Source organism: Eschrichtius robustus, chromosome 9 (genome assembly GCF_028021215.1).
Source record: "Eschrichtius robustus isolate mEscRob2 chromosome 9, mEscRob2.pri, whole genome shotgun sequence".
In the NCBI taxonomy this organism is placed as follows: domain Eukaryota; kingdom Metazoa; phylum Chordata; class Mammalia; order Artiodactyla; family Eschrichtiidae; genus Eschrichtius; species Eschrichtius robustus.
The window spans coordinates 62,134,181-62,156,079 of record NC_090832.1 but is presented as its reverse complement, the minus strand read 5'-3'; the positions used below and the strand labels follow the sequence as shown (position 1 = coordinate 62,156,079).

Genomic DNA, 21,899 nt, shown 5'->3' with positions numbered 1-21,899 from the left:
AGCCTGTGCGCCTACTGAGCCTGCGCTCTAGAGCCTACGAGCCACAACTACTGAGCCTGTGTGTCACAACTACTGAAGCCCATGCGCCAACAGCCCGTGCTCCACAACAAGAGGAGCCACCGCAGTGAGAAGCCCTTGCACCACAGTGAAGAGTAGCCCCTGCTCGAGACAACTAGAGAAAGCCCACGCGCAGCAATGAAGACCCAACAAAAAGATCAAATGGATGTGAAGTAGTGTATCAATGTGGCTTTGGTTTGCATTTCCTTAATGGCTAATCATGTTGAGCATCTTTTCATTTGTGTATCTTCTTTGGAGAAATGTCTATTCAAATACTTTGCCCATTTTTAAAGTGGGCTATTTGTCTTTTTATTGTTGGGTTATAAGAGTTCTCTATTTGTTCTGAATACTGAACCCTTAACAGATATATGATTTGCAGATATTTCCTCCACTTCTTGGGTTGTCTGTTCCCTTTTTGATGGCATCCTTTGAAGCACAAAAGTTTTAAGTTTTGATGAATTCCAGTTTATTTTTTCTTTTGTTGCTTCGGGTTTTGGTGGCATATCTAAGAAGCCATTGCCTAATCCAGAGTCACAAAGATCCACTCCTATGTTTTCTTCTAAGAGTTTTATAGTTTTAGTGTGTATATTTAGGTCTTTGATCCTTTTTTTTCCATCTTTGATCCATTTTGAGTTAATTTTTTTACACTGTGTGATATAGGGATCCAGCCTCTTCTGCACATGGATATCCAGTTGTCCCTACGCCATATGTTGAAAAGACTATTCTTTCCCCCATTGAATTATCTTGGCACCCTTTTGGAAAACCAATTAACCATAAATGTCAGAGTTTATTTCTGGATTCTTGATTCTGCTTCATGGATCTATATGTCTAGCCTTATGCCAGTACCACACTGTTTTAATTACCATTGCTTTAGGATCAGTTTGTCAATTTCTGCCAAAAAAAAAGGCAGATGAGGTTTGGGGAATATTGTCATCTTAACAGTACTAAGTCTTCCAGTTCATGAACATGGGATATCATTTCATTTATTTAGTACTTTTTTTTAGGACTTTTAAAATTACTTTCAACAACATTTTATGATTTTTATTGTGCAAGTCTTATGTTTCTTTTATTAAATTTATTCCCAAGTATTTTACTCTTTTTGATGTTCTTGTAAATAGACTTGTTTTCTTAATTTTTTTTTTGAAAAATAGTTTTATTTTAAAAGATGCTGAGAGTTTGACCCAGATGAAGACTGAGAATAGGTATATGGATTTGTTTTTTTAACTAATTTTTGTTGGAGTGTGGTTTGTTTGCAATGTTGTGTTAGTTTCTGCCGTACCGCAAGGTGAATCAGTTATACAAATACATATATCCTCTCTTTTTTAGATTTCCGTTCCATTTAGGTCACCACAGAGCACTGAGTAGAGTTCCCTGTGTTATGCAGTAGGTTCTCATTAGTTATCTATTTTATATATAGTAGTGTATATATGTCAATCCCAATCTCCCAATTCATCTCACCCCTCTTCCCCTTGGTATCCATACGTTTGTTCTCTACATCTGTGTCTCTGTTTCTGCTTTGCAAATAAGTTCATCTGTACCATTTTTCTAGATTCCACATATAAGCGATATTATATGATATTTGTTTGAGGTGTATGGATTTAAATAAAAGATAGTGATTCCTTTAAAAAATAAGTAAATAAAGACACAAGAAAATATTATGTGAGCATGTTGAGTGAAGAAAACAGACTACAAAGCCGTATATAAAGCATGCTCTTGATACGTTTTTTCAAGTTCTTAAAAAGAATTGGAAGGAAACACATCAAGATATTAACAGATGTTTCTTACCAGTAGGATTATCGGTGACATATTTTTTCTTACTTTTCTGTATTTTCCAAATCTTGTAAAATGAGTAGTTTTCTTATATTTAAGAAAGACTTCTTCTTGAATAATATTTTCATATATTATTAACATTTCTTTTTAATAAGACACATTCCTTAAAAAAAAAAACTCTTCTCCTTAGGAGGAGATAGTAAGAAAGCAAAATAAGCATTCTCCTGCCTATCTCAACATGCCTATTGCCCATGGGTAGAACAGAAGACAGTGTTTAAAAATTTGGAAAATGGTGACAAGAAGAGTTACTCAAATGTCCCTTATCCTTTAGGAACCCTTCTACATGGTTGGTAGGAATGTAAATTGGTGCAGCCACTACAGAAAACAGTATGGAGGCTCCTCAAAAAACTAAAAATAGAGTTGCCATATGATCCAGCAATCCCACTCCTGGGCAAATATCCAGACAAAACTATAATTCAAAAAGATACATGCACCCCTATGTTCATAGCACTATTCACAGTAGTCAAGACATGGAAACAACCTAAATGTCCATCAACAGATGAATGGATAAAGAAGATGTAGCACATATACACAATGAAATACTACTCAGCCATTAAAAAGAATGAAATAATGCCATTTGCAGCAACATGGACCCAGAGATTATCATGCTGAGTGAAGTAAGTCAGAGAAAGACAAATACATATGATATCACTATATGTGGAATCTAAAATATGACTCAAATGAACTTATCTACGGAACAGAAACAGACACACAGACATAGAGAACAGACTTGTGGTTGCCAAGGGGGAGTGGGGTGGGGGAGGGATGGATTGGGAGTTTGGGATTAGCAGATGCAAACTATTATATATAGGATGCATAAACCACAAGGTCCTACTGTATAGCACAGGAAACTATGTTCAACATCCTGTGATAAACCATAACGGAAAAGAATATGAAAAAGAATGTTTATATGTGCATAGCTGAATCACTTTGCTGTAAGCAGAAATTAACAAAACATTTTAAATCCACTATACTTCAATAAAATAAATTTTTAGAAATGTCCCTTATCCTTTAGGCAAGTCTCACTATTACTATGCAAGAAATGTACTCTCATCAGTAAAGGGCATAAGAAACTTATGAGTAGAAGAGAATTTTGTTATCCCACAAAGCACAAAATTTATATATGGTAATTTATCTAGTCACTACTTGTAAATTACCCCATATTTCTTCCAATTATTTACCTAGTAATTTAAAAAAACAGTACCTACCTTTTCACATTATTCTCTAGATCACCTTTCTGGTTTCCACAAACATCTCTTGGGAATCAATGCAATTTTAAAAAGAAAAAAAAAGTGCTAATTTTTGTTTGCTTTCATGCTATTCTGCAAAAGTTTTATTTTTTAATGCAGCTGAATTTCTGGGTGCAGCTCGGCTTGCCATTCCACTTTTTAAAACTGTTTCCTTAAGCAACTCTGTAACCCATCTGACCCCGTACACCTATCTATGTGAAGATAAGACATTTAATTTTTCTTTAATAGTCACATAGTACAAAGTGAAAATTTCCAAGGCCTTAAGTTTATCTTATCAAAACTAAATGTTTCCAGGACTTCGCTGACAGTCCAGTGGTTAAGACTCCAAGCTTCCAGTGCAGGGGGTGTGGGTTCGATCCCTAGTCGGGGAACTAGGATCTCACATGCTGTGTGGCGTGGCCAAAAAATAAAAAATAAAAATAAAAATAAATGTTTCCACCATCACACATATTTCTTCTAAAAATGCTGCTACTCTCTTCTCCACTGCCTCTTTTTTTGTTGGTTTTTTTTGGGTTTTTAAAAATTTATTTATTTTATTTTCGGCTGCATTGGGTCTTTGTTACTGTGCACAGGCTTTCTCTAGTTGTGGCGAGCGGGGGTTACTCTTCGTTGTGTGCGCAGGCTTCTCATTGCAGTGGCTTCTCTTGTTGTAGAGAACGGGCTCTAGGCACACGGGCTTCAGTAGTTATGGCGCGCGGGCTTCAGTAGTTGTGGCATGCGGACTCAGTAGTTGTGGCTCGCGGGCTCTAGAGCGCAGGCTCAGTAGTTGCAGCGCATGGGCTTAGTTGCTCCACAGCATGTGGGATCTTCCTGGACCAGGGCTCGAACCCGTGTCCCCTGCATGGGCAGGAGGATTCTACTACTGTGCCACCAGGGAAGCCCCTCCACTGCCTCTTAACAACAAATGATTTTGGCATATCCTTTGGAGGGAATCAAAACTCAATCAGGGTGAAAATAAGCTTTTTATTGAGCATTTCCATGCCCTTCCTCCAGATGCCCACTGTGTCCACCTCCGCAGGGGTCAGAGTACCTGGTTACCATTTACTTACTAAGTGTCATTGGGCAGGTTACTTAATCTCTCGTGTCCTCAGGTTCTTCCTCAGAAAAATGGAGATGACCATGGTGCACCTTGGTTCCTGAAGCTGCGGTGGGGCCGTGTTAAATGAGGCAGCACATGTAAGGTACTGGCACACAGTCAGTGCCCAGTACTTACGAGCTAGCAGTTCTACTCAAAAAAGAAAACCAGCGTTCTACCCGCCACCCTTGGAAATGACTATTTTCCACATCTCACCCAACTGACTTTAAACCTGTTTTTCACCTCAAGATTCTGCACTGTGATTTTGACATGATACCATTGTTTCTCTTCCTCTGACCTTCTCCACTCCAGCTTCCACCCCATTTATTTCAGAAAAGTGACCCTCAATAGTCTCTTTTCAGAACAAAAGAGATGCAGCTTCTTTTGTTGTGTCATTGCTTCAAACCTGGTGGAAGTCTGTATATTCCTTCCTATACCTAGAAACAGTCCACTACAACCATGCCCAGTTTATTCCTCTAATTCCAGGTGCAAAACTGTAGTATAGCTTCCTTGTTTATCAGAACACTTGTTGTTGCTGATTGTGACTGCCCCTGACAGCTGCAACCAAGTCAATTAAACAAAAATGTTTAGGGCATCGACCATGTGCCAGGTAGTGTGCTAGTTGTTGGAGATTCATGGACATCCTATCCAAAACAAATGGGGCCATACGTGCTACACGATGGTCTCCTCTCTCTTCCTACATATCTGGGCAATGATACTGTCTGAGACGATTCAAGCATCATCTCTTGGTATAAGACAGTGTGTAAGATTCCCTACCCCTACCACCTTACTACCCCGCCCCACCCGCATCAACCAGACACATCTTCTCTGATGGTAGAATAGAAATGTTACGGAATGTGGAATTGGAAGACCTTAATGACATCACCAGATACTTCAAATAACCTCTTGAGTGTATATTTGAATATACAATAGTCAAATATATATATATATATATATATATATATATATATGTATGTGTGTGTGTATATATATATATACCTTAATTTTATATATATCTTTAAAAAGATGCTAACATCCTTGGTCCCTTAGTTCTGTAAATATAATTCATTACCATAGCAAATTCCAATAATCAACATAAGGGAAAATATGTAATTATTAAACATTTTCATAAGTGGGAAGCTAAAAAATAGTGCAAGGGAAACAGCTTAGAATGAAACATCATTCTGCTCTTGGTGTGCAATTTCAAAACAGGATTGCTGAAGAGCAGCATTGAATCATCCTCAGAAATAATAGCAATTCTGTTTTGACCTTGATTCACTGCCATGATCAAAGTAATATGTTTAACTTGGGAAGATTCTGAAAAATCTAAAGGTCATACGTAAAATTCTTGGAGTTCAAAAATCTAAGAAGTAATACTTTAGTTTTAATATTCAAAGTGGCCACCAGATAAAGACAAAGGAAATGTCAAGAGAATCATCATATGCCAACTAAAATTACCTCACTTGCATATCTTGATATTCACCTGATACTCAGTCTTTCACCATGCTATTCATGTTCTAAATCTTTGATATATACTTTTCAACTTAACTTATACACTTATTTAAACTCATTCTCTTCCTTTAACAAATAGTTATTAAGCACCTGCTCTATGCCAGTTTCTGACTAAGCATGGCATACAATGAAAAACAGGTATATCTCCTGATCCTATGTAACTCTGAAGTCTAGTGGGGATACTCACTGTGATGGTTAATTTTACATGTCAACTTCACTGGGACACAGGGTGCCTGGATTAAACATTATTTATGGGTGTGTCTGTGGTGCTGTTTCTGGATGAGATTAGCATTTGAATTAGTAGACTGAGGAAAGCAGACTGCCATCCCCAAAGTGAGTTGATATCACCCAATCCATTGAAAGCCTGAATAAATCAAAAAGGTTAAGAAGGGGGAATTTGAAGTCTGCCTGTTTGAGCTGGGACTTCAATCATCTACCTTCAACTGGTACTTATACCAACAGCCCTCCAGTTCCCACCAACACCATCAGCTTTCTTGGGTTGCCAGCTTGCAGGTGGCCAACTGTGGGACTTCTCAGCCTCCATCATCACATGAGCTAATTCTTTATAATAAATCATATATATCTCCTATCGGTTCTATTTCTCTGGAGAACCCTGACTCACATCAAACAGACATAGAAACACAAAGTAACCACTGCATTACCCTTTGCTGCCTGTGCTATGAAGAAAAACTCAGGATGCCCCAAGAGTAGAAAACAGAGAAAATATAATTCCTCATTTATTTGTCCATATTTTCTTACAACATTCTCTAAATATCATGCTCTATGATAGAATATTATCCACTAAGATAAATGCAAAAGTACTAGGCTAAAGACTAGCATAGGCATATCTTGTTTTATTGTGCTTTGCTTCATTGTGCTTCTCAGATCTTGCACTTTTTACAAATTGAAGATTTGTGGCAACTCTGCATCTAGCAAGTCTATTGGCACCATTTTTCCAACAGTATTTGCTCACTTCATGTCTCTGTGTCACATTTTGGTAATTTTCACAATATTTCAAACTTTTTTATTATTGTATTTTATATAATTATATTATATATTTTATTATATGTTATATTTGTTGTGGTGATCTATGATCAGTGATCTTTGATGATACTACTATGACTCGCTGAAGGCTCAGATGATGGTTAGCATTTTTTAGCAAAAAGTATTTTTTAATTAAGTTATGTACATTGTTTTTTTAGACTGTTATGTACACTTAATAGACTACAGTATAGTGTAAACTTTTATATGCACTGGGAAACCAAAAATTCTGTGACTCAATTTATTGTAATATTCACTTAATTGCAGCGGTCTAGAACCAAACTTGCAATATCTCTGAGGCATGCCTATATATTTTGATTTTGAAGTTATAGTTTATTTTGGATTCTGTTTTATTTATTTTTTGATGGGAGAAGGGTGAGAGAAAGTAGGTCATAGGGAATAAGAGGTAAAATAAAATAAATAAATGAAGACTAAAAGCAGGAAGTTTTCACTGCAAGAATAAATAAAGTTTTACTAAATGCATGTGGCCCTAAAAAAGTCTTCTAAAACCAAATTGTTGACAAATAATTTTAAATTCAAAAAACTGTTTCTTGAAACCTCACTAGCTGAAGGACTCTCTACTAAATCCTGCCATAAAACAAAGTTCATGAATAAAAATAATTATTTCCTTTAACACAACCTTATTTCCATTTCTATTATTTCCAAATTTTAATATTCAATTAAGTTTGCTGTGTAGCCAACAATGGGGAAGGATTGCTCTAAGTAAAAAGGGTTACATAATTGTCATTCTAAATTCAAAGTACTGCATATCACCTCCCAACACCTACCATGCTCCCTCCCCACCAAAAAATCATGCCTTAGCAAGGAAAATTTTTAAAGAAAATCTGGAATATTCATTTTGAACCTTTAGAAATGAAAAAAAAATAAAGTTGATAAAATGGCTGTATTCTGAACACCAAAGAACAATTCTTTATCATGCACCACAAAACCACAAAGGAGAAGGAATTTGGGGTGAGGCTGTGATGTTTGTCTGTTGCTGGGTTCCCCACTGGCAGTGCCCCAATGATGCTGCCATTCAGTAAGATGCCTGCTGCTAGTCTCTGGTTCTCTGCTCAAAAATCAAAGTGTCAGTAAGACTTTGCAAGTTCACGAAGTGCTGATTCAACTGACATATGGGAGGTAAGACCAAGGAACTATAGGGAATTCACTCACCCAATGTCAACTGTACACATAATAGTCGGAATTTCAATTCTTAGCTTTCCTCTTACACAAAAAAGGCGGAGAGAACACTATATACTGCTGTATACTCATCACTGTTTATACTTATGTGGAGTTCTTCCAGTTTTGTTGTACTTCATTCATGCTTGGTTCTCATTTGATTTCTCCTAGCAGATGCGGCCTATGAAAGTGATACCAGAAAGAGGTGCATGAGTGTGCGTACATGTGGGTGGACTCAATATAGATTCTATAATGGCAAGAACCATTGCACTGGAATGGCCCAAATATAGAGTTTGTCTAATGGCTGATGAAACAAACATGAAAATTCTTCTTATATGTGGAATATTTATCATGCTGGAATTGAATAGAATAAGCATTTAAAGTAGATTCTGGGAGGGACAGCATTCAGTAAAATGATCACTCCAAGTCTCAAGTTTATATTAGACAAATAGAAAATTCCCTTTGTACAAGGGCCGCAAACTAAATGGATGCTATGTTATGTAATGAGGCTTTTCATAGGAGTCTTCCCTGCCTATCCACTAAAAAAAAAATTATCTGAAGGATCTTTTCCTGAAACTTTATTCCAACCTAGAATCTAGATATGAGCAAAGACCTTACCAGAATAAAATTCTATTATGTGAGCCTCAGAGATCATTTCTATTCTGGTGATTCCTTATGCAAGATGAGAAAAATTAGTAGGACAAAAAGATTTTAAAACTCAGAATGCAAAAGAAAAATTATTTCATAAAAAGAGCACAGAAAATATTAAAAGCTTAGCTTTACGACTTGATGAATGAAATAATTACCCAAAGGTAATCAAGTTCATTACTTCAGTCTGTTTTTGTATTTGACTTCATTTTACCACTGTATCTAAGTTTTTATAGCTAATCCATAGTAACTGAGTACTAAGAAATATAAATGCTGAGGTTCTCAAACTCTGCATTTTAACTGATCATTACAACCAAGGCTGCATCCACATATCTATACTACATAGGGTTAAAGGAAAAAAATTGAGCATAACAAAGAGAAAAACTAAACATTTCTTAAATGTTTACCAAGATGTAACCATTTGAAATAAACATGGAATAATTACTCCTTTTCAAAAGTGAACTACCCAGAAGAATCCTGCAGTCTGCCATCTTTAACTTGCTTTGGAAATTATAAATAAGGGCAATGCAGACCAAAGGTGGCTTTTTAACTTTCCCTACTACCATTTAAAGGCAAAACCCAGAAATCTGAAGCAATAGAAAAATAAATGTAACTGGCAGTGTCTTTCAAGCTTGCAAATATAACCAGATGTAACTGAATAATTTAAAATAAGATGCCTACACTAACTTCCTAAAGAACAAAATATAAAACGAAGTATTAAATGACTGTAAACAAGATGAAGTTTAGGCCTTAGGAAAGTGCTGATACCAATATACTATCCAGAAATTCAAAATGTATCAGTAAAGGGAAATGATAAATTATAAAATTGGAGTTAAAAGAAAAAAAGAAAAGTAAGCATTTTTCAATCTTCGCTTGACACATTACTGTCTGCTTTTTTAGAAGACCCCAACAGCAACCAGGACTTCAAAGGGCTAATTTGCTACGTGAAAAGTGAACAAGAAATAAACTCCTCCATGCCAAAAGAGACAGCAAAGAAAACTGCGAGTCTTGAATCTAGTGCTAGACAGATGAGGGAGAATAATCTCCCCAAGGAATTCATATCCACAAACTAGCCCTGAGATTAAAAAAACAAACAAACAAACCCTCAAGCAGAAATCTCATTTAAATGTACCTGAGCCAATAGTGTCCAAGCTAATAGTAGAATCAAAATATATTTCCCCTCTGGAGGAACTCACCTTCAACCTAGGCCTGAAAAAATTACCACCAATAAAGTTCTAGGGAAAGTGAGCAGCTCATAGTCAAAAATAACAAAACCTTAAAATGATAAAGGCAACAGGAGCAATCAAGAGCAGCCACCTTCTCACTGTGTCCTCACTTGGCCTTTCCTCTGTGCACAGGTAAAAGGAAGAAAGACATCTCTGGTGTCTCTTCCTCTTCTTATATGGACACCAGTCTTATTAGATTAGGGCCTCACACATATGACATCATTTAACCTTAATTACATCCTTATAAACTTCATCTCCAAATACAATCACATTAGGGGGTAGGGCTTCAACATATGAATCTGGAGGAACACAATTCAGTCTATGGCAGAAGGCAAAGATACTGATTAAACTAGATTAAGATGAGTATGCATAGTAAAACTGTCTGGGTATCCACTAAAAGAATAGATACGGAGCTTATAGCCAGTGCCCTAACCCTCAAAATAAAAAGAATAGTAAAAAGGGGTGGGAGAGAACCAACCTATTCAAAACAAGGCAACAAAGGAGAGCAGAAAGAGATAGAGCAGAACAGAAAATCCATCATAATGTGATAATAAACCCAAATATATCAGTCTTCATTCTACACATAAAAAGAGTAAACTCTCCAGTTAAAAGCAAAGATCTAGCTATATGCTATTTACAAAAGACATCTAAAAACATAAGAACATAAATCCAACCTGAAAGTCAAAGAGTAGAGAAAGATATATCAAGCCAATCAAAATCTATAGGGAACCCTAAATTGTTTTATTAATAACAATGAAAAAATTAAGTCAAACAGCACGATTAGAGACTTAGGAGGTCATTACATATGAAAAAAGGTTTAATTTACCATAAGAATATTTAAAAATCTAATTGTAAAGGCACTTAATAACAAATCTCAAAATATTCAAAGCAGAAGGTGAATTATGGAGATGAAATTGATAAAGCCATTGTTATAATTTCTCAGTAACTGAATAATCAAGCAGACAAAATCATTAATAAGGAGTAAGAAGATTTAAACAGCACAATTAAAATTTTCATCTTATGGATACACATTGAACACTGCACCCAGAAACTGGAGAATATACATGATTTTCAAGCTACACATGGGACATTTATTAAAAAGGGAACATTTGCCCTAGCCCATGAAGATAACCTCAAAGAGCATCAGAAGACTGGCATGATAGAGACCACATACTGGGACCATATTACAAGTAGGTTGGAAATCAGCAACAGCAACAACAAACTATGTTTAGCAATGAGAAAACAACATTCTCAAGATGGATCTTGCATCTATGAATCAAAGAAACCATAGCAAATATTTAGAACTGTATGATAACAAAAGCACTACATAAAAATTCTGATAAGCAGCTATTGTGATGATTCAAGGGCAACTCCTTGTCCTCTGATGAGGCAAGTTCACAATTAATGAGCTAAGCACCCAACTTAAGAAATTAGAATAATGGCAGAATAAACCTAAAAACATGGGAGAAAGAAAATAAAAGAGCAAAAAATGAAGGATTTAGGGAAAAAAAACATGTAATAGTGATGATCAGCAAAGCCAAAAGTTGGTTCTTTGAAAAGATCTTTTCTTCGAAAAGATATATCTCAAGATTGAAGAAGGAGAGGGACTTCCCTAGTGGTCCAGTGGTTAAGACTCCACGCTTCCACTTCAGGGGGCAAGGGTTTGATCCCTGGTCGGGGAACTAAGATCCCACATGCCCGGCGGCGCGGCCAAAAAATTAAAAAAATTTAAAAAAAAGATTGAAGGAGAGACAGAGAGTGAAAGAGCAATAGACAGAGACAGACAGACAGAAATCAGCAGCATCAGGAGTAAAAAAGAAATGGGACATATCCCAGGTGCGGCAGTGATTAAACAGATAAAAGGATATCACGGAAAACTTTATACTTTATGCTTTTGAAAACCTAGTTACAATGACAAATGCCCCTTAAGAGTGAAATGAATAAATTACAGAATTCATACAATAAAACACTAAACAGAAACAAAAACAAATTACAGCTATGAACATTGATTAATTTCAAAAACATAACAGTGAACAAATGAAGCAAACATAAAAGTATATAATACATATATCATAATTCCCTTTATGTAAAGTCCTAAAATGACCAAAACTAAAGAATATGTTGCTTTAGAGATAAAGCAAGGGTTGCCTTTAGGTGGGGAATGGGTAAACTGAGGGATTCTAGGTATATCATACTTTTTAACCTTGGCAGTAGGTGCAAAGGTATTCTATTTTTTTAACTTACAAATATGTTTTATGCACCTTTATATGTACGAGGTACTTCACAACAAATATTCTTTTAAAAATATGTAGTAAAATCAGTTTCAAAAGCATTTTCTAAACCTCTCCATGTAAACAATGAACATCCACACAATCTCATGAAAAAATGTACCCGTTCAATCTTTACATGCCTGTTAGATTCCATGCCAAAATACAAAGATATGATTCCTGTTGTTTGAGATATTAAAGAAGGACATTATACTCATCTAAACAAAAAATTCATTCTGAAGTGCTAGAACAGGAAAGCACCAGGTACAAAGGGAACAGAGAAGCTCAGCCTGACTAGAGAAAGGAGGAAAGGACATGGTCTCCACACAGTGGAGAAGACACTGTCTGAAAAAAGAATAGCTGGCCCAGAAAATATGTTTGTGTGTGTGTGTGTGTGTGTGTGTGTGTGTGTGTGTGTGTGTGTGTGTGTGTGTGTGTGTGTGTGTGTGTGCGCGCGCTTACTTTCTGTTTCTTTTTTACAGCCAGCACCAAATTCTAAAAATGAAAAATGTACATGAAAATACAAATGCCATTCTGCAGTCATTAGGGTCATGTCTGACAGCTAAAGACAATGTCAGTCATAAAAATGAAGGAGAAAATTTCTCTCTACATTAAACTATCAATCCATAAGTTTTCATACATGTCCTTTTCCTGGTGTTCGCCCATTTTATACCCCTAGATTTGTTCCCGGGAGTGACTATGTTTGTGTGGTAGCCAGAGGGATACTTATCTGGTTTTAAAACCTAACTTCTGGCCATGATGAAGTTTTGTATTATCGACAGAGAGTGAGAAAGATAGAGATAAATATATAAAATATAGACATAGAGATACAGAGATAAACACACAGAGGACATTAAGAGTCCAGGTGTTGGCAGCAAAGGGCAGAAAATAGAATCTTTAAATCTTAGAGATGACTATACATAAGGAAACAATATTTATTTACTCTATCATACAGCAATTATGTATGTATCAGGAAATGTGGCCAGGAGGTCAGATGGTAATATAGTAAGGAGATCGAAAGTGAAAAAGAACTCTCAGGGCACACTATCAACTGCTATTCCTGTTTAGGTGGTAACAGCATTTACAGCTATAACTGGGCCCTAACGGATGTTCTGGTGTTGAGGCTGGACCTTATAGATAAGTCTTTGTAAATATCTAGGGTTATTTCATTTGGATAAAGCCCTAGTCACTCAGGTCAGGGTTCAAATGCTATCTGACTTGAGTCTTTCTTATTACACTGACCAAAAAATACTGCAGAAGATAACCAAGGAAAGCTATGATTAAATCTACAGATTTATATTGGGACTAATAAAATGCCTTGAGGTCAATAAAAAACATCATTGCCTTTTATCCCTACCCCAAAATTCTACTTCCAGGGTTTTACTCAAAGGAAATAACCACAGATATGTACAAAAGCTGAGCTTTAAGATATTTACTGCTATATAGTAGCAATTTAAAAAAAAGAAAACCTGTCTGATATTATGGCATCTCCCCAATGAAATATGATACATCCACAGAACAAAATACTATTTACTATTCAAAATACGTTACAGAAGATCACTCTATGATATGGAATGTGGTTCATCTTTGTATGAAAATTTAAAAGAAAAACATATAGTAAGTAAAGTATCACTTTTAGAAAATGAAATATTATAGTATTTTTCTATATGTATATAAAAATATATATCAAAATGTTAATAGGCATAACTCTCCTTTTCCTTTTTTTTTTTTGTTTTTTTGTTTTTTAGCTTGTCTGGATTTTCTAAATTTTCCATGCGTATGAATAAAGAATAAAGATTTGAAACCTCACAATAGCAACTGTACATGAAATAGAGGCACAAAAATGAGAAGTGACCAACATCACTGCACCTTTAAGTAGAAGCAAATTCAACCAAGGCCTATTAAGGAAGATGGAGGAATCTTAAATTCAAAACTCATAATGTATCATTAAATAACTCAATAATTCAAAATAAGGGGAACACATTTGAAAAGTACTGCTGGGAACAAGCTCAAAGGCTTAAAGAACAGACTTTCTGCTAGTGCTGAACAGTGTGAAACTTTAGAAGTGCAAGGTTAATCAAAAATGGAGCAGGAAGACACTATACACTTCATATATAGCATGGAGGAAACGGAAAAAATAAGCTACAATGATGAAAAGTGGATTTTATAGAAGTACACACTTAGGCAAACATTTTTCCCTCTGGAAGGCAATAGGTGCTATGCTTGGAATTAGCCCCTTTCCATTCCAACTCCCTTTGAATCTGTATCTTCCCAGGACCAACTTACATCAGCAGCAGACACCCTCAGACAGAAACCATAACCAACACCTGGCACAAACGTTCACTGATTCTTAGGTAACTTTGAGCTGAAACCCTTATTTTGATTGAAACTTCAAGCATCTTTAAATGCCTGCAAATGTTCTTTCTCTAAAATTACCTCTGCATTTGTTTTTGTTTAAAAAAAGACAAGAAGAGATGAAGGCACCTTCCTTTGGAAGGTAAGAGCTACAATAAAGAATCATGTCCCTTCTGCACTCCCTTCCCAAGGCAAATCCTTAGAAATTTTCACATAAAAAAATTTGCCTAAAATATTTTTAAATGCTTTAATGATATAGATTGGGCTTCGTCAATTGATAGAAAAGAAGTTAACCAAGAAACTTTGGTCAAAAACCCCAAAGGTACATAAAGCTTATGACTACAATGACACATAAGGGTTTCAACTTAAAATTATTTAAGAATCAGTTAACATATTTGCTAGGTGATTGGTACAGTGTCTGGCTGGGGATGTTTTTTAATCAAAGTTGGGCCTGGGAGGATTATCACTCAAAGGAAATACTATTAATAATAGTGTTATTATTAATTTCAAGAGATGACCACTAGATTACCCTACTAACTGCAAATATACACTCTTTTGCCCGTGACCTGAAAGCTGTGTTAAAATCCAACATTCTCAACTCTTCATTACATTTTTAATGAATATGAATGAGCTTTCCAGTATATTAAGCTAGTTTCATGCTTGAGTTTTCTGAATCTTCTGACATGCAGAAATGTGAACAAATTACTTTTTCCAATCCCGTCCACATTTACTGGCACAGAGGCTAAAAGGCACTACATCCTATGTGTCAAACTCAAAGAGTGAAACAGCTTGCTGTCAGCTTCAAAAACCATTTTTTACAAGCATGGCACACTGCCTCAAGCCAACTAAACACCAAAGCATGCCCACACTGCAAATTATTTGGAATGTTCTCCACGTTTTGTGGTTGCAAAAGTACCTATTTGTGGATCATCCAGTTCAAATCAGGGCCACATCTGACCTTAAACAGAAAATTCCCAGGAAACTGAAACTACAATTGACCAAGATCCCATCAGTTCTGAAAGTCTGTGATCTCATGTTCACAGTCAAACATTTCAAATGTTATTTTTTTTAAGCTGAAGAGACACAACATAAACTCTGTGAAACATGGTACTGTCTGTTTCAAGTAAACACTAAGAACTCACCCTAAATATACACATCATAGTAGCAAAAAAAAAAAAAAAAAAGGAAAAGGAAAAAATTGCCACATGCAATAAAGTAAAGGGCATTTGTAGCAAATATAAACACATTTCTGGTAAGTGTCTAGCAAATGAAAAAAAGTCTAAAAAATCATTTCATTTCTAACTTTCATACATATGCTAAAATCAGCAGCTTCAGCTGTGGAACATGATAAGAAATATTCCAAAGCTTTGCCTATAGTGACTGGAGCACTGTATCATAGGTATTAGTTTCCCGAGTATAAAAGAGTATCTCTCTCAAATCAAATACTCAAGACATCATTTCACAAATTGGAGTACCAAAACTTACCCAAGGCTTGCCTCCCGTGCCTTTGATGTCTACTTTCTAAGACCCAGACCTATGGGGAATGCCCTGAAGGTAATTACTGAAGTGTTAAAAGAATAAAACACTATATTAACAAGCTAAATTAACAAGCTAAATTTTACCAGGGATTTGCCCTGAAGGTAAATTACTGAAGCTTAAGAAATGCCTGATTCAATCATCCACTGGCGTGATAATTCAGTCCATTTTAAAAATATGCAGTTAGGATCATTGGCATATGGCTCCCTGGTCCAAGCCTTGTGTGAGAACAAGAACATGCTGGAAAACACAGTATTTTTTTAACTTAACTGATAGTGATGAAATTGCTGAAGAAATGACAAGCTGTAGCAAGAAATGTTTTTAGCTTTTGATCTTTCAGACGTGCTCTTCTTAGTGCAGGAGTATTACTGAGTCCCTGAACAGTTTTCCCTTTTATAGATATATAGAGATACATAAATATACGTATACCCGTATCTATGAATAGATATGGATTTTGTGACATATATATTTGTGACATGTATATGTGATATACATATGAATATATATCTTTAGTTTCAAAAAGGATTACTCACAAAACAATCATCTCAATCAAATAAATCACATACCAAATCTCAAGGTACTCATATTAATCCACACAGTTTTAGGAAATAAGTCACATCCACTTTAGAACCCCAAATTCTTACTGAATGCAGTACTTTCTGGCCTAGAGTCCAGCAAACTTAAGATAAAATAGTAACTGCAGTCAGGGTTTTAAGTATGCGACTTTTTCGAAGCAAATTTTTTTCCAAAAATGCTCAGTTTGCTACAAATTTTCAGAAAATGCTTGAGATGGAGAGTTCTTTTTTTAAAGTTTCAATTCTGGTATATTTGACAACAGAGTGACAAAACCATGCTCAGAGATGAAAACCTATATCCCAAACAAAATGTTATCATATTCATGTTTATTCTGGAATGATTTTCTTTCAAAACTTCCCCACTGCACATAAGTTGTCTCCTACCGTATTCCCCGTCTATTTTGGTAATATATCTTTCCACACACAAACTATATGTAAAGCATATACTTGAGAATTTAAATACTTCATGACACTCTTTTCTTTAAACAAGCCCCCACATTCTATTTTTATTTTTCAAAATAATCTGGATGATATAATCAATTACATCACTACAATTCTGGCTATGCAACACTTCACAGAATATAGGGACTTGCCATCAGCGCCTCTAATTTGTCCCTGACATCAGATGTATACAATGTGAGTGAAGAAGACAGAAACAAGAACAGTCAGTTGTGGTAGAGACCTGGGGGTGTGAGAAAATGGGCTTCCTTCACCCACAGGATACATGAAAAAAGAAAACTTAGCCACTTGGGCAATAAATGTACTTATATATTAGGTTTCATCAAATAATTACACCTACTACATACCACATCCAAGAGTAAAACTGTCTGAAGCAATGTCGCATTATGCAAGAAACATCAGGTTTTATTTATGATTCTTAGAAATACTACTCCTAAAATTAACGGGAGCCTTCTTAATCTAAGATATAATGAAAACCAATAAACAAAGAGAAAAATCTTTAAAAAACATGATTGAAATTTTTAAAAAACATGACTGAAACCTCATCTTACCTCACTGAAAAACAAAACAAAACAAAAAAAAAACCCTGCAGCCTACTACAGGGATCTCTGCCTTTCATAAGTGTTAAGACCAAGACTAAATATTTCATGGGGACTAAACAATCACTTGGAATACTTAGGTCAGCCCCGGGGGGTAAATTTCACAAAAATGCATTGTTGGGTTTTGTTGTAGTGGTGGTTGGTTGGTTTGCTTTAGCATCCGAATCCTCCAAGATATTTTTTTTCTTTAAAAAAAAAAAAAAATGTTTCCCAAAAGGGGAGGAGGAGGGCGGACGAAAATCAGTGCAACGCTGAAAACCGACCAAGGCTGAAAGAGCCACAGCGCGGAAAGCTCACCCACAAGTAAAAGGCAACATCTCAGAACCGGTGGAGCTCGAAGGAGCCCTCGGACTTGGGCAAACGAGGTGAATTTCACCTCTGAAGAGTGAGGAGCCCACAGTGTAAAAGTTCAGGAAGATTCCATCCCCTGCCTCTCACTCCCAGCGCTTAGCATCTCGAGGGGAGAGCCCGGCAGAGAGAAACCCGGCACCGGGGGCCGGCCAGCAGCGGAGCGGTTTCCTCGAAGGCCTCACCGCTCGGGCGGGCAGGGGACGGGGCAGGGGGCGTCGGGAGGCGAGGCGAGGCGGGACCCGGGGACACCGAGTCCCGGCCGGGCCCCACCGTGTGGCGCTGGCTGCCGAAATCCCTCTAGTCCAGCTGCAAAAACCTTCCCGAAAACCCCGAGCTTCTCCGGCACAACTTCGGTCTCACCAGCCTCGTCCCCCGCCACACACTCCGCCCAACCGCACACCCTTCCCACCGCGACGAATCAAAGCGCTCCCCGCGGGCGGCTACCTGTCCCTGGGGCCGGGGACCCCAAGTCTCACCTCATACAAAGGGCTGCGCGCGGGCGCCTGCTGGAGAGCCCGGGGATCATGGCCCCAGCCAGTCCCTCCCGGAACTTTCCTGACATAGCACTTCTCTCCTCTGCTGCAGAAAACGACGCTTCGAGGCAGAGGAGGAGGAGGAGGAGGAGGAAGAGGAGGCGGGGATGGCTGTGGCGATCCAGGCGGCGGCGGCGGCGGCGGCGGCGACGGGAGCTGGAGCAGAAAGTGAGGAGCATCGCGGCCGAGCGCCGCCGCCTCGCGATCTGCCGAGGGGTTCCCGCCCCCAGGGTAACCGAGCTCCCTCTTAAAGGCGCCGCGTTTTAGGACGGGCGGCGAGGGGGGAGGAAGCAAGAAAATAAGGAGGGAGCCTGCAGACAAGGAGAGATTCCAGGGGCCAGAACCCGGGCTGCCCCAGCTCTCCGCCGGGTCAGGTCGCCCCTCGGCCTGGGCCAAAACAGGGCAAGTGCTGGGACCCGGCACCGGCGGGCCGCCCTCGCCGTTGGCTTGCGCCCACGACGGTGTTGGAACTTCGCCCCTTCTCCTAACCGCCCCCATCCCCCTTAGGGGCTTGTCTTCCCGCCTCCACAGAGGCACCGCCCACACCTACGCCCCCGAAGCCCGTGTGCGCCGCTGGAGACTGCCCAGTGGAATTGCGTTTTCTCCCGTGTTTCCTGCTTTTTCTTCCTGTCTCCAACACAGTGTTGAGAGTACCCCCCCCACCCCCAGGAGTGCAGCAGACCGAAAAAACTAAAGACCAGCTGGGGCCCCTAGACTGACCCCTGATGGTGTCACTGGTGTGTCAGGGGAGACTTGCCAAATGCCCTGCTTTACCATGTGCTCTGTTCTCTTCCAATGGCCAGGTGGCCTCCAACTGGACGTTTTGAACTATTGACTTTCATCAGCAAAGACTGGCTGTGAAGATCACCAAACTGAATTCAGGAAGGCCCTTCAGAAAAGATACCAACCTTAAGATCAAAATGATACTGGGAAATACTGCTTTCAAGTGACAAGTGATACTGTTTTTCCAGCTATCATCAACATTTGTGATCACTGCACAGCGGGATATGCCCAGTGTGGCGATGCCCAGAGACACAGCATCAGCAGCTGTCAACACCCTAGGAAAAGACCACAGTAACAGTGGGTGTGGGTGTGGGCTTGTTTTTCTACCTCTTGACTCCAGCTCTTGCTTCTTCTTAGTACTGTGGGACCTCAGCACAGTCTTTGTGTCATTTGTACCCTGCCCCGTGTCCTCTGGCTGAGGTGGAGGTGGACAGGCAATTGAAGATTAAAATCCAGCCTGGGCCTCAAAGAATGGGAGTGCTGGGCAGGTGGGGACTCTGAGGGAGAGGTATTTTGTAATACACACAAAGGCAGTCACATCACTTCCCTAAGACTGGACCTCATTTTTTTCCTCTCCTGCCGCTTGCTGTTGTGAAACAAGCACATGTTAACTTTTGGAGGAAGACACCTGGAAGACCACGCACAGAAGGTTGGAGAAACCTTTCTTACCAGATGGAGAGGAAACGAACGTTGGGCTCTGTAAAAACAGGAGACATGGCCCTGTCTAAGCAAAGGATAAGATGAGAGAGGAGGTTAGCAGTGAGCAAGAGTGAAGCTATGCTGGTTTTATGATAAACTCCTGTATAGTCAGGATAGTTGGATGTAATAGGTACCCAACTCAAACTGACTTTTGAAAGCCTACAGCAAAGGAGGTTGAAATGTATTGGCTCATATGCTTATAAATCCCAAGAGTAGAACTGGCAAAAAAAAAAAAAAATGCTTTTTAAAATCCTTGATTTTCTAGAGGGGTGGGATAGGGAGGATGGAAGGGAGGCTCAAGAGGGAGGGGATATGGGGATATATGTATACTTATAGCTGATTCACTTTGTTGTACAACAGAAACTAACACAACATTGTAAAGCAATTATATTCCAATAAAGATATTAAAATAAATAAATAAAATGTTGCTTTAAAAAAAAAAAAAAGGTTTAAAAAAAAAATCCTTGCTTTTCTCCAGGTGCTCAAAGAGTGTTAGGACTCTGTTTCTCTTCATATCGTGGTTGTGCTTTCATTGCACTGGCTTTATTTTCTCTAATCAGGGCCTAGACCTACAGCCCCAGGTTTTCCCCCTCCTCCCACCTCCTTAGCAATTGGTCCCATTAACAAGAAAGCAGGCCAAGCAATGAGTCTCATTGGACTTGCTTAGATCCTATGCCCATCTCTGAACTAACCATTATAACCATGGATTGGTATAATTGGTATGATAATAAACAGGTAAAGTCCATAGATGGCCTATTCCCCACACCTCCCATTCCCTAACATGCACACATGCACGCAGCACCTACCTCTCTGGCTACTCTGCCTATAGCCTCTGGTTCAGAAGAATGCAAGTAACTGACCCAGCCAGCCACATCCTTTCACCTCAGAAGCCACTCGGAAGGGCCTCAGTGATGTTAACAAACCACTTGCAAACAAACAATACCTAAACTGTAATCGTATTCAATAATTTTTTCCCTAAATCATGCTACCTCTGCCTCCACACGCCCCCCCCAACCCCACATTCATTGTTAAGGCTTGTGTTATGATGTGATCAATTCATAATAAGATAAAGAGTCCATGGATATTTCTTGCTACCCATATATTCATTCAACTTGAAAAAGAAATGTGGCCTATGAATAATCACATATCAGAATCCAAATGACCCAGGGCCCAATTCCATTTCCAAACTCCAGTAAGTTCTTCTTTATCTTTTCAGAGATAGCACAGAGGAGTTTATATTTTGCCTACAAAAACTGCCGAATAATTTCAGCCTTTTTTCTTCCCACACAAGAACTTTTCTTTGGTTGCTCATAAAAATGTTTAATGTATTCTTCACTTCTGTATTTATAGAAGAAGTTCATAGATATTATACACAAATAGACTTAAAAACCTGGAGGAAACTTTAGGATTAACCTAAAACAGCCCCCTTCGTTTTAAGGAGGAAGAAATAAAACGTAAGAGATTGACTTGCCTAGGGTCACAGGACAGATTTTAGCGTTTGTGATCTGCCCTGCTCTGTGCTAGGCACCTTGAAAAGTATAGAAGCAAAAGCATGCAACATGATCACTGCCCTCAAAGAGGTTAAATTTAGTCAAGGAGACATAACCATCTAAGATATAGGACAATTACAGAGCATCACAGTATATCACATGATTTAGTGTAAAAAAAAAAAAAGTGTGATGAGCTCTGCGTGTTAGCTATAGGCACTGAAATAAGAGACACAATGAGCTGAAGTAGTCTGGGAAATGCTTTTCAGCCAGGAACCAACCTGATGGCCTTTTAAAAATGCAGAGAAAAAAAATAATGGTTTTCTAGGTAAGAAGAGAAAATATGAGCAGGATTGAGGGGGAAAAGATCTTGCCATGTGTTTGGAACTGAAAGGAAATCTGCACTGTCATGGTTTATAAGAGTGTTTCAAACTGCA

General features: G+C 38.2%; 1 protein-coding gene across 1 annotated transcript in view; it reads right to left on the bottom strand.

Annotated features, from left to right (window-relative positions):
* Positions 1–18,694, bottom strand: part of GPR63 (G protein-coupled receptor 63) — a 54,143-nt gene extending 35,449 nt beyond the window's left edge. The window contains exon 1 of the mRNA XM_068551616.1: positions 18,437–18,694. The gene's annotated coding sequence lies outside the window, so the exon portion shown is untranslated. The remainder of the gene's footprint in view (positions 1–18,436) is intronic.
* Between the last annotated feature and the right edge of the window lie 3,205 nt (positions 18,695–21,899).